This window comes from Oncorhynchus keta, chromosome 3 (assembly GCF_023373465.1).
Source record: "Oncorhynchus keta strain PuntledgeMale-10-30-2019 chromosome 3, Oket_V2, whole genome shotgun sequence".
Lineage (NCBI taxonomy): Eukaryota > Metazoa > Chordata > Actinopteri > Salmoniformes > Salmonidae > Oncorhynchus > Oncorhynchus keta.
Genome location: NC_068423.1, coordinates 27,178,222 through 27,191,886, shown reverse-complemented (window position 1 = coordinate 27,191,886; position 13,665 = coordinate 27,178,222). Strand labels below are relative to the sequence as shown.

The window sequence follows — 13,665 nt, the reverse complement described above, 5'->3', positions numbered from 1 at the left end:
GTGTCACTGTGGATGTCCCCGGGACAGCGTGGAGGCAATATCACCATGTGGCGCAGCCGTTAGCCAGCAAGGCATCCTCCATCACCATGCCAACCTTAGTCCCTACAACACCGCCCTTCTCGTCACATTCCTGGACACACTACACGGCTTCCTCATTCCAGCCGAGCAGAGGGGTGGACCAGAGCGGCCCAGGTATGTTGTCATCTGGGACAACGTGAGTTTCCACCGGGCTCCTCTGGTCCGCGACTGGTTCATCGACCACCCAGAATGTATTGTTCTATACCTCCCACCATATTAGCCATTTCCTAAAACCAGTTGAAGAGTTTTTTTCTGCAGAAAAAAGGTGTATGACCTCCAACCCCTCACACGCAACCCTCTCCCTCCAGGCAATGGAGGACGCATGTGGTGAAGATGATGTGGGGGGCTTTCGGCGGCTGGATCCGTCACGACAGAACATTTTTCCCCCGCTGTTTAGCGAAGGAGAACATCGCTTGTGATGTAGATGACGGGCTGTGGCCAGACCAAAATAGGAGACAGGATACAGACACATGTCAAATAGGAGACAGGATGCAGACACATGTCAAATAGGAGACAGGATACAGACACATGTCAAATAGGAGACAGGATACAGACACATGTCAAATAGGAGACAGGATGCAGACACATGTCAAAAAGGATACAGGATGCAGACACATGTCAAATAGGAGACAGGATACAGACACATGTCAAATAGGAGACAGGATGCAGACACATGTCAAATAGGAGACAGGATACAGACACATGTCAAATAGGAGACAGGATACAGACACATGTCAAATAGGAGACAGGATACAGACACATGTCAAATAGGAGACAGGATACAGACACATGTCAAATAGGAGACAGGATGCAGACACATGTCAAATAGGAGACAGGATACAGACGCATGTCAAATAGGAGACAGGATACAGACACATGTCAAATAGGAGACAGGATACAGACACATGTCAAATAGGAGACAGGATACAGACGCATGTCAAAGTGTTTTGTGTTGATCACATCATAAACCCACTGCTGGTATATTCATAGTGTTTTGTGTTGATCACATCATAAACCTACTGCTGGGATATTCATAGTGTTTTGTCTTGATCACATCATAAACCCACTGCTGGGATATTCATAGTGTTTTGTGTTGATCACATCATAAACCTACTGCTGGGATATTCATAGTGTTTTGTGTTGATCACATCATAAACCCACTGCTGGGATATTCATAGTGTTTTGTCTTGATCACATCATAAACCTACTGCTGGGATATTCATAGTGTTTTGTGTTGATCACATCATAAACCCACTGCTGGGATATTCAGTGTTTTGTCTTGATCACATCATAAACCTACTGCTGGGATATTCATAGTGTTTTGTGTTGATCACATCATAAACCTACTGCTGGGATATTCATAGTGTTTTGTGTTGATCACATCATAAACCTACTGCTGGGATATTCATAGTGTTTTGTGTTGATCACATCATAAACCCACTGCTGGGATATTCATAGTGTTTTGTGTTGATCACATCATAAACCTACTGCTGGTATATTCATAGTGTTTTGTATTGATCACATAAACCCACTGCGGGGATATTCATAGTGTTTTGTGTTGATCACATCATAAACCCACTGCTGGGATATTCATAGTGTTTTGTCTTGATCACATTATAAACCTACTGCTGGGATATTCATAGTGTTTTGTGTTGATCACATCATAAACCTACTGCTGGGATATTCATAGTGTTTTGTGTTGATCACATCATAAACCTACTGCTGGGATATTCATAGTGTTTTGTGTTGATCACATCATAAACCTACTGCTGGGATATTCATAGTGTTTTGTGTTGATCACATCATAAACCTACTGCTGGGATATTCATAGTGTTTTGTGTTGATCACATAAACCTACTGCTGGGATATTCATAGTGTTTTGTGTTGATCACATCATAAACCTACTGCAGGGATATTCATAGTGTTTTGTGTTGATCACATAAACCTACTGCTGGGATATTCATAGTGTTTTGTGTTGATCACATAAACCTACTGCTGGGATATTCATAGTGTTTTGTGTTGATCACATCATAAACCTACTGCGGGGATATTCATAGTGTTTTGTGTTGATCACATTATAAACCTACTGCGGGGATATTCATAGTGTTTTGTGTTGATCACATCATAAACCTACTGCTGGGATATTCATAGTGTTTTGTGTTGATCACATCATAAACCTACTGCTGGGATATTCATAGTGTTTTGTGTTGATCACATCATAAACCTACTGCTGGGATATTCATAGTGTTTTGTGTTGATCACATCATAAACCTACTGCTGGTATATTCATAGTGTTTTGTGTTGATCACATAAACCTACTGCGGGGATATTCATAGTGTTTTGTGTTGATCACATTATAAACCTACTGCTGGTATATTCATAGTGTTTTGTGTTGATCACATCATAAACCTACTGCTGGGATATTCATAGTGTTTTGTGTTGATCACATCATAAACCTACTGCTGGGATATTCATAGTGTTTTGTGTTGATCACATCATAAACCTACTGCTGGGATATTCATAGTGTTTTGTGTTGATCACATCATAAACCTACTGCTGGTATATTCATAGTGTTTTGTGTTGATCAGTGTGGTGTTTGGTAGACAGGTCTGTTCATATGGCGTGTCTCATTTTGACGCAAAAAAATTTAAATGTTGAAAGAGATTAAACAGTTTTGAATTCAGCGTTTGCTTTTGTTTGTGGTTTTAGGAAAATGTGCCAAAGATTTGGCAAATGTGTGGGGAAAACTGTAAAGTAGTTTTGACTGAAGTGTTTGGTTTGAGATGTGTGAGGTTTTTGCATGTTGCATGTTAGTTTGTGTGTGTGTGTGTGTGTGTGTGTGTGTGTGTGTGTGTGTGTGTGTGTGTGTGTGTGTGTGTGTGTGTGTGTGTGTGTGTGTGTGTGTGTGTGTGTGTGTGTGTGTGTGTGTGTGTATGTGTGTGTGTATGTGTGTGCGTGCGCGTGCGTGTGTGTGTGTGTGTGTGTGTGTGTGTGTGTGTGTGTGTGTGTGTGTGTGTGTGTGTGTGTGTGTGTGTGTGTGTGTGTGTGTGCGTGCGTGCGTGCGTGCGTGCGTGCGTGCGTGTGTGGAGTCTCGAGGAACGGAACCATAGTTTCAGAAATCATGTGTCAGCAATTATCAAAAAAAAACTGTAAATAGGAAATGTGCCCACGCTGGTTTTGGCACGTGTGCTCAAGCCAACAGAGATGGTGTGAGTAGACCGGCCTACATAATGACAATATTATGGACAAAAGAGCAAGATTATTTTAAATGGTCAAAGGGCGACCAAGCATCGATCATCATGTCACCAGAATGTCGCCCGTCTGTATTTGTTGAAAAGGAGAAAAGCTTGTCATCGTGTCACTTTTCACCACCCTGTGAGGTTCAGAACGTATTTCATCTGTAGCCTAATAAACTGCATGCTGCATCCCAAAGAGTCGAAGTGGGAGGACCACATAACATGACTCAATGGAATTAAACATATTTTTTAACGAGGCAAGTCAGTTTAAGAACATATTCTTATTTACAATGACGGCCTGGGAACAGTGGGTTTAACTGCCTTGTTCAGGGGCAGAACGATAGATTTGTAACTTGTCAGCTCAGGGATTTGATCTAGCAACCTTTCGGTCCAACACTCTAACCACTAGGCTACCTGCCGTCCCTACACTCTAACCACTAGTCTACCTGCCCCTCCCTACACTCTAACCACTAGGCTACCTGCCGTCCCTACACTCTAACCACTAGTCTACCTGCCCCTCCCTACACTCTAACCACTAGGCTACCTGCCGTCCCTACACTCTAACCACTAGTCTACCTGCCCCTCCCCACACTCTAACCACTAGGCTACCTGCCGTCCCTACACTCTAACCACTAGTCTACCTGCCCCTCCCTACACTCTAACCACTAGTCTACCTGCCCCTCCCTACACTCTAACCACTAGTCTACCTGCCCCTCCCTACACTCTAACCACTAGGCTACCTGCCGTCCCTACACTCTAACCACTAGGTTACCTGCCGTCCCTACACTCTAACCACTAGGCTACCTGCCGTCCCTACACTCTAACCACTAGGCTACCTACCGTCCCTACACTCTAACCACTAGGCTACCTGCCGCCCCTACACTCTAACCAATAGGCTACCTGCCGCCACTAAACTGTAACCACTAGTATACCTGCCGTCCCTACACTCTAACCACTAGGCTACCTGCCGCCCCTACACTCTAACCACTAGTCTACCTGCCGTCCCTACACTATAACCACTAGGCTACCTGCCGTCCCTACACTCTAACCACTAGGCTACCTGGCGCCCCTACACTCTAACCACTAGGTTACCTGCCGTCCCTACACTCTAACCACTAGGCTACCTGCCGTCCCTACACTCTAACCACTAGGCTACCTACCGTCCCTACACTCTAACCACTAGGCTACCTGCCGCCCCTACACTCTAACCACTAGTCTACCTGCCGTCCCTACACTCTAACCACTAGGCTACCTGCCGCCCCTACACTCTAACCACTAGGCTACCTGCCGTCCCTACACTCTAACCACTAGTCTACCTGCCGTCCCTACACTCTAACCACTAGTCTACCTGCCGTCCCTACACTCTAACCACTAGGCTACCTGCCGCCCCTACACTCTAACCACTAGGCTACCTGCCGTCCCTACACTCTAACCACTAGGCTACCTGCCGTCCCTACACTCTAACCACTAGGCTACCTGCCGTCCCTACACTCTAACCACTAGGCTACCTGCCGTCCCAACACTCTAACCACTAGGCTACCTGCCGTCCCTACACTCTAACCACTGGGCTACCTGCCCTCCCTACACTCTAACCACTAGGCTACCTGCCGTCCCTACACTCTAACCACTAGGCTACCTGCCGTCCCTACACTCTAACCACTAGGCTACCTGCCGTCCCTACACTCTAACCACTAGGCTACCTGCCGTCCCTACACTCTAACCACTAGGCTACCTGCCGTCCCTACACTCTAACCACTAGGCTACCTGCCTCCCTACACTCTAACCACTAGTCTACCTGCCGTCACTACACTCTAACCACTAGGCTACCTGCCGTCCCTACACTCTAACCACTAGGCTACCTGCCGTCCCTACACTCTAACCACTAGGCTACCTGCCTCCCTACACTCTAACCACTAGTCTACCTGCCGTCCCAACACTCTAACCACTAGGCTACCTGCCGTCCCTACACTCTAACCACTAGTCTACCTGCCGTCCCTACACAATAACCACTAGGCTACCTGCCGTCCCTACACTCTAACCACTAGGCTACCTGCCGTCCCTACACTCTAACCACTAGGCTACCTGCCGTCCCTACACTCTAACCACTAGTCTACCTGCCGCCCCTACACTCTAACCACTAGGCTACCTGCCGTCCCTACACTCTAACCACTAGGCTACCTGCCGTCCCTACACTCTAACCACTAGGCTACCTGCCGTCCCTACACTCTAACCACTAGGCTACCTGCCGTCCCTACACTCTAACCACTAGGCTACCTGCCGTCCCTACACTCTAACCACTAGGCTACCTGCCGTCCCTACACTCTAACCACTAGGCTACCTGGCGCCCCTACACTCTAACCACTAGGCTACCTGCCGTCCCTACACTCTAACCACTAGGTTACCTGCCGTCCCTACACTCTAACCACTAGGCTACCTGCCGTCCCTACACTCTAACCACTAGGCTACCTGCCGCCCCTACACTCTAACCACTAGTCTACCTGCCGTCCCCACACTCTAACCACTAGGCTACCTGCCGTCCCTACACTCTAACCACTAGGCTACCTGCCGTCCCTACACTCTAACCACTAGGCTACCTGCCGCCCCTACACTCTAACCACTAGGCTACCTGCCGTCCCTACACTCTAACCACTAGGCTACCTGCCGTCCCTACACTCTAACCACTAGGCTACCTGCCGTCCCTACACTCTAACCACTAGGCTACCTGGCGCCCCTACACTCTAACCACTAGGCTACCTGCCGTCCCAACACTCTAACCACTAGGTTACCTGCCGTCCCTACACTCTAACCACTAGGCTACCTGCCGTCCCTACACTCTAACCACTAGGCTACCTGCCGCCCCTACACTCTAACCACTAGTCTACCTGCCGTCCCTACACTCTAACCACTAGGCTACCTGCCGCCCCTACACTCTAACCACTAGGCTACCTGCCGTCCCTACACTCTAACCACTAGTCTACCTGCCGTCCCTACACTCTAACCACTAGTCTACCTGCCGTCCCTACACTCTAACCACTAGGCTACCTGCCGCCCCTACACTCTAACCACTAGGCTACCTGCCGTCCCTACACTCTAACCACTAGGCTACCTGCCGTCCCCACACTCTAACCACTAGGCTACCTGCCGTCCCTACACTCTAACCACTAGACTACCTGCCGTCCCTACACTCTAACCACTAGTCTACCTGCCGTCCCTACACTCTAACCACTAGGCTACCTGCCGCCCCTACACTCTAACCACTAGGCTACCTTCAGCCCCTACACTCTAACCACTAGGCTACCTGCCGTCCCTACACTCTAACCACTAGGCTACCCGCCGTCCCTACACTCTAACCACTAGGCTACCTGCCGTCCCTACACTCTAACCACTAGTCAACCTGCCGTCCCTACGCTCTAACCACTAGGCTACCTGCCGTCCCTACACTCTAACCACTAGGCTACCTGCCCTCCCTCCCTCTAATGATAAGTCAGTCTAGAACCCTCCCTCTAATGATAAGTCAGTCTAGAGCCCTCCCTCTAATGGTAAGTCAGTGTAGAGCCCTCCCTCTATTGATAAGTCAGTCTAGAACCCTCCCTCTAATGATAAGTCAGTCTAGAGCCCTCCCTCTAATGATAAGTCAGTCGAGAGCCCTCCCTCTAATGATAAGTCAGTCTAGAGCCCTCCCTCTAATGATAAGTCAGTCTAGAACCCTCCCTCTAATGATAAGTCAGTCTAGAGCCCTCCCTCTAATGATAAGTCAGTCTAGAGCCCTCCCTCTAATGATAAGTCAGTCTAAAGCCCTCCCTCTAATGATAAGTCAGTCGAGAGCCCTCCCTCTAATGATAAGTCAGTCTAGAGCCCTCCCTCTAATGATAAGTCAGTCGAGAGCCCTCCCTCTAATGATAAGTCAGTCTAGAGCCCTCCCTCTAATGATAAGTCAGTCTAGAGCCCTCCCTCTAATGATAAGTCAGTCTAGAACCCTCCCTCTAATGATAAGTCAGTCTAGAGCCCTCCCTCTAATGATAAGTCAGTCTAGAGCCCTCCCTCTAATGATAAGTCAGTCGAGAGCCCTCCCTCTAATGATAAGTCAGTCTAGAGCCCTCCCTCTAATGATAAGTCAGTCTAGAGCCCTCCCTCTAATGATAAGTCAGTCTAGAGCCCTCCCTCTAATGATAAGTCAGTCTAGAGCCTTCCCTCTAATGATAAGTCAGTCTAGAGCCCTCCCTCTAATGATAAGTCAGTCTAGAGCCCTCCCTCTAATGATAAGTCAGTCTAGAGCCTTCCCTATAATAAGTCAGTCACACACACATTGACTGAAGAGGCATATGAGGGATAGAGTTGGAGAGACACAGACATCTACAAAGGTAAGTTGCAGAGAGAGAGAGGGAGAGAGAGAGTTGCTGTCTGTCTAGGTGAGTGTGGACTGGAGTCCACTAGAGAGAGAAAGAGAGAGAGAGAGATGTGTCTGGTTGCTGTCTGTCTAGGTGAGTGTGGACTGGAGTCCACCAGAGAGAGAAAGAGAGAGAGAGAGATGTGTCTGGTTGCTGTCTGTCTAGGTGAGTGTGGACTGGAGTCCACCAGAGAGAGAAAGAGAGAGAGAGAGATGTGTCTGGTTGCTGTCTGTCTAGGTGAGTGTGGACTGGAGTCCACTAGAGAGAGAAAGAGAGAGAGAGAGATGTGTCTGGTTGCTGTCTGTCTAGGTGAGTGTGGACTGGAGTCCACTAGAGAGAGAAAGAGAGAGAGAGAGATGTGTCTGGTTGCTGTCTGTCTAGGTGAGTGTGGACTGGAGTCCACCAGAGAGAGAAAGAGAGAGAGAGATGTGTCTGGTTGCTGTCTGTCTAGGTGAGTGTGGACTGGAGTCCACTAGAGAGAGAAAGAGAGAGAGAGAGATGTGTCTGGTTGCTGTCTGTCTAGGTGAGTGTGGACTGGAGTCCACCAGAGAGAGAAAGAGAGAGAGAGAGATGTGTCTGGTTGCTGTCTGTCTAGGTGAGTGTGGACTGGAGTCCACCAGAGAGAGAAAGAGAGAGAGAGAGATGTGTCTGGTTGCTGTCTGTCTAGGTGAGTGTGGACTGGAGTCCACTAGAGAGAGAAAGAGAGAGAGAGAGATGTGTCTGGTTGCTGTCTGTCTAGGTGAGTGTGGACTGGAGTCCACTAGAGAGAGAAAGAGAGAGAGAGAGATGTGTCTGGTTGCTGTCTGTCTAGGTGAGTGTGGACTGGAGTCCACCAGAGAGAGAAAGAGAGAGAGAGAGATGTGTCTGGTTGCTGTCTGTCTAGGTGAGTGTGGACTGGAGTCCACTAGAGAGAGAAAGAGAGAGAGAGAGATGTGTCTGGTTGCTGTCTGTCTAGGTGAGTGTGGACTGGAGTCCACCAGAGAGAGAAAGAGAGAGAGAGAGATGTGTCTGGTTGCTGTCTGTCTAGGTGAGTGTGGACTGGAGTCCACTAGAGAGAGAAAGAGAGAGAGAGAGATGTGTCTGGTTGCTGTCTGTCTAGGTGAGTGTGGACTGGAGTCCACCAGAGAGAGAAAGAGAGAGAGAGATGTGTCTGGTTGCTGTCTGTCTAGGTGAGTGTGGACTGGAGTCCACTAGAGAGAAAGAGAGAGAGAGAGATGTGTCTGGTTGCTGTCTGTCTAGGTGAGTGTGGACTGGAGTCCACCAGAGAGAGAAAGAGAGAGAGAGAGATGTGTCTGGTTGCTGTCTGTCTAGGTGAGTGTGGACTGGAGTCCACTAGAGAGAGAAAGAGAGAGAGAGAGAGATGTGTCTGGTTGCTGTCTGTCTAGGTGAGTGTGGACTGGAGTCCACCAGAGAGAGAAAGAGAGAGAGAGAGAGATGTGTCTGGTTGCTGTCTGTCTAGGTGAGTGTGGACTGGAGTCCACCAGAGAGAGAAAGAGAGAGAGAGAGATGTGTCTGGTTGCTGTCTGTCTAGGTGAGTGTGGACTGGAGTCCACCAGAGAGAGAAAGAGAGAGAGAGAGATGTGTCTGGTTGCTGTCTGTCTAGGTGAGTGTGGACTGGAGTCCACCAGAGAGAGAAGGAGAGAGAGAGAGATGTGTCTGGTTGCTGTCTGTCTAGGTGAGTGTGGACTGGAGTCCACCAGAGAGAGAAAGAGAGAGATGTGTCTGGTTGCTGTCTGTCTAGGTGAGTGTGGACTGGAGTCCACCAGAGAGAGAGAGAGAGAGAGAGATGTGTCTGGTTGCTGTCTGTCTAGGTGAGTGTGGACTGGAGTCCACCAGAGAGAGAGAGAGAGAGAGAGATGTGTCTGGTTGCTGTCTGTCTAGGTGAGTGTGGACTGGAGTCCACCAGAGAGAGAAAGAGAGAGAGAGAGAGATGTGTCTGGTTGCTGTCTGTCTAGGTGAGTGTGGACTGGAGTCCACCAGAGAGAGAAAGAGAGAGAGAGAGAGATGTGTCTGGTTGCTGTCTGTCTAGGTGAGTGTGGACTGGAGTCCACCAGAGAGAGAAAGAGAGAGAGAGAGATGTGTCTGGTTGCTGTCTGTCTAGGTGAGTGTGGACTGGAGTCCACCAGAGAGAGAAAGAGAGAGAGAGAGATGTGTCTGGTTGCTGTCTGTCTAGGTGAGTGTGGACTGGAGTCCACTAGAGAAGCTCCATGTGACTACATGTCATGGCAACCAAAAAGTCAGCCGGTCAGCCAGCCAGTCAGCAAACCAGCCAGCCAGTCAGCAACACAGGGCAGATTTGCTCAACTCGGCTATCAAGCATAGCGGCAGAGTAGAAAGACAAACAGTGGCGCCTGGCACACCAAAACACACACACACACACACACACACACACACACACACACACACACACACACACACACACACACACACACACACACACACACACACACACACACACACACACACACACACGCACACACACACACACACACACACTTCTTACAGAAAAGGGTGCAGTCATTCTCTACCATGTCTGAGCTTGACTTCCTGAGTTACGGTGACATTGGTCTACAGGTGATGACTAGTGGAAAGAGGGACAACAATATCTCTCTGTCTCTCTCTCTCTCTCCCCCTCTCTCTCCCCTTTCTCTCTCCCCCCTCTCTCTCTCCCCTTTCTCTCTCTCCCTCTTCTCCCCCTTTCTCTCTCTCCCCTTTCTCTCTCCCCCCTCTCTCTCTCCCCTTTCTCTCTCTCCCTCTTCTCCCCCCTTTCTCTGTCCCTCACCTCCCCCTTTCTCTCTCCATTTCATAGCTCTCTCCCCCCTTTCTCTCTTCCCCCTCTCCCCCTTTCTCTCTCCCTCTTCTCCCCCCTTTCTCTCTCCCCCTTTCTCTCTCCCTCCTCTCTCTCTCCCTCCCCTCCCCCTTTCTCTCTCCCTCTCTCTCCCCTTTCTCTCTCCCTCCCCTCCCCTTTCTCTCTCCATTTCATATCTCTCTCCCCCTTTCTCTCTCCCTCCTCTCCCCCTTTCTCTCTCCCTCTTCTCCCCCTTTCTCTCTCCCTCTCTCTCCCCCTTTCTCTCTCCCTCCTCTCTCTCTCCCTCCCCTCCCCCTTTCTCTCCCTCTCTCTCTCCCTCCTCTCTCTCTCCCTCCCCTCCCCTTTCTCTCTCCCTCCTCTCCCCCCTTTCTCTCTCCCTCCTCTCCCCCTTTCTCTCTCCCTCCTCTCCCCCTTTCTCTCTCCCTCTCTCTCCCCCTTTCGCTCTCCCTCCTCTCCCCCTTTCGCTCTCCCTCCTCTCCCTCCTCTCTCTCTCTCCCCCTCCTCTCCCCCTTTCTCTCTCCCTCCTCTACCCCTTTCTCTCTCCCTCCTCTCCCTCCTCTCTCTCTCCCCCTCCTCTCCCCCTTTCTCTCTCCCTCCTCTCCCCCCTTTCTCTCTCCCTCTCTCTCCCTCCCCTCCCCCTTTCTCTCTCCCTCCTCTCCCCCTTTCTCTCTCCCCCCTTTCTCTCTCCCTCCTCTCCCCCTTTCTCTCTCCCTCCTTTCTCTCTCCCTCCTCTCCCCCTTCTCTCTCCCTTTCTCTCCCCCCTTTCCCTATCCCTCCTCTCCCCCTTTCTCTCTCCCTCCTCTCCCCCTTTCTCTCTCCCTCCTCTCCCCCCTTTCTCTCTCCCTCCTTTCTCTCTCCCTCCTCTCCCCCCTTTCTCTCTCCCTCCTTTCTCTCTCCTCTCCCCCCTTTCTTTCTCCCCCCTTTCTCTTTCCCTCCTCTCCCCCCTTTCTTTCTCCCCCCCTTTCTCTTTCCCTCCTCTCCCCCCTTTCTCTCTCCCTCCTCTCTCTGTCTTTACCTCACTCTTTTCTCTGTCTCTCTCCCCCTTTCTCTCTCTCTCTCTCTCTCTCAACTTCAATTCAGTAGACCTTATTGACAAGCCTACAGTGGCTTGCGAAAGTATTCACCCCCCTTGGCATTTTTCCTATTTTGTTGCCTTATAACCTGGAATTGATTTTTTTTTTTTTTTTGGGGGGGGGGGGGTTGTATCATTTGATTTAAACAACATGATGATGACATGATGACACCACTTTGATGATGCAAAATATTATTTTGATTGTGAAACAAACAAGAAGTAAGACGAAAAAAAAGAAAAACTTGAGCGTGCAGAACTAACTATTCACCCCCACAAAGTCAATACTTTGTAGAGTCACCTTTTGCAGCAATTACAGCTGCAAGTCTCTTGGGGTATGTCTCTATAAGCTTGGCACATCACTGGGATTTTTGCCCATTCTTCAAGGCAAAACTGCTGCAGCTCCTTCAAGTTGGATGGGTTGTGCACAGTGTACAGCAATCTTGAAGTCATACACAGATGTTCAATTTAATTGAGGTCTGGGCTTTGCCTAGGCCATTCCAAGACATGTAAATGTTTCCCCTTAAACCACTCGAGTGTTGCTGTAGCAGTATGATTCGGGTCATTGCCCTGTTGGAAGGTGAAGCTCCGTCTCAAATCTCTGGATGACTGAAGACCTCAAGAATTTCCCTGTATTTAGTGCCATCCATCATTCCTTCAATCCTGACCAGTTTTCCAGTCCCTGCCGATGAAAAACATCCCCACAGCATGATGCTGCCACCACCATGCTTCACTGTGGGGATGGTGTTCTCGGGGTAATGAGAGGTGTTGGGTTTGCGCCAGATATAGCATTTTCCTTGATGGCCAAAAAGCTGAATTTTGTTCTCATCTGACCAGAGTACCTTCTTCCATATGTTTGGGGAGTCTCCCACGTGCCTTTTGGCGAACACCAAACGTGTTTGCTTATTTTTTTCTTTAAGCAATGGCCTTTTTTCTGGCCACTCTTCTGTAAAGCCCAGCTCTGTGGAGTGTGCGGTTTAAAGTGGTCCTATGGACAAATACTCCAATCTCCTCTGCAGAGTTTTGCAGCTCCTTCAGGGTTATCTTTGGTCTCTTTGTTGCCTCTCTGATTAAAGCCCTCCTTGCCTGGTCTGTGAGTTTTCCTGGGCGGCCCTCTATTGACAGGTTTGTTGTGGTGCCATATTCTTTCAATTTTTTAATAATGGATTTAATGGTGCTCTGTGGGATGTTCAAAGTTTCAGATATTTTTTTATAACCCAACCCTGATCTATACTTCTCCACAACTTTGACCTGTTTGGAGAGCTCCTTGGTCATCAAGCAGATTTTAATGCGAGTGTAGTGAAATGTTTGTGCTTCTAGCCACTTGTTGTTCATTATTGAAATTGAACTTCAGTTCATGAAAATAAATAGCTAACCAGCTACTTAACCCTGTTGCACCAAGATACTGTTATAAACAGCCAGCTACTTAACCCTGTTGCCCAAAGCTAATGTTATAAACAGCCAGCTACTTAACCCTGTTGCCCAAAGCTAACGTTATGAACAGCCAGCTACTTAACCCTGTTGCCCAAAGCTAATGTTATAAACAGCCAGCAACTTAACCCTGTTGCCCAAAGCTAATGTTATAAACAGCCAGCTACTTAACCCTGTTGCCCAAAGCTAATGTTATAAACAGCCAGCAACTTAACCCTGTTGCCCAAAGCTAATGTTATAAACAGCCAGCTACTTAACCTTGTTGCCCAAAGCTAATGTTATAAACAGCCAGCTACTTAACCCTGTTGCCCAAAGCTAATGTTATAAACAGCCATTGGATTCATCTGACTAGTGACGTTCGACAGGACCGGTTATGTGTTGTGAAGCTAGCCACAATAAGGATTAGGCACAATAGTGGAATTTGCGTTTTGCCTTCAAAATAAAAGTACCACTCATAGTGATGCAGAAGGTTACAATTGGTGGAGTCATGCCATATTTAGACTAGATAATGTTATACAAGGTTGGAATGTGAAGCATTGAAATGTGGGATCAGTCTAGTCGGTGACACTCACAGAACACAACTGTGAAGAGTTTACGCAAATATTAGCGTTGCAGTTCTTTATCGCAGGACTGTGACTGTGTGAAATCACCTCC

The 13,665-nt window shown here is 48.6% G+C and overlaps 1 protein-coding gene and 1 long non-coding RNA gene across 2 annotated transcripts in view; one reads left to right on the top strand and one right to left on the bottom strand.

Moving 5' to 3' along the window:
* Positions 1 to 13,665, top strand: part of LOC127915246 (netrin receptor UNC5B-b-like) — a 188,819-nt gene that overhangs the window by 90,777 nt on the left and 84,377 nt on the right. The window lies entirely within an intron of this gene.
* Positions 4,414 to 6,715, bottom strand: LOC127915267 (uncharacterized). Its single transcript, XR_008090832.1, has 3 exons — positions 6,453 to 6,715; positions 4,631 to 5,205; positions 4,414 to 4,534 (listed from the first exon to the last, which is right to left on the bottom strand). It is a non-coding gene; the product is annotated as an uncharacterized LOC127915267 (long non-coding RNA).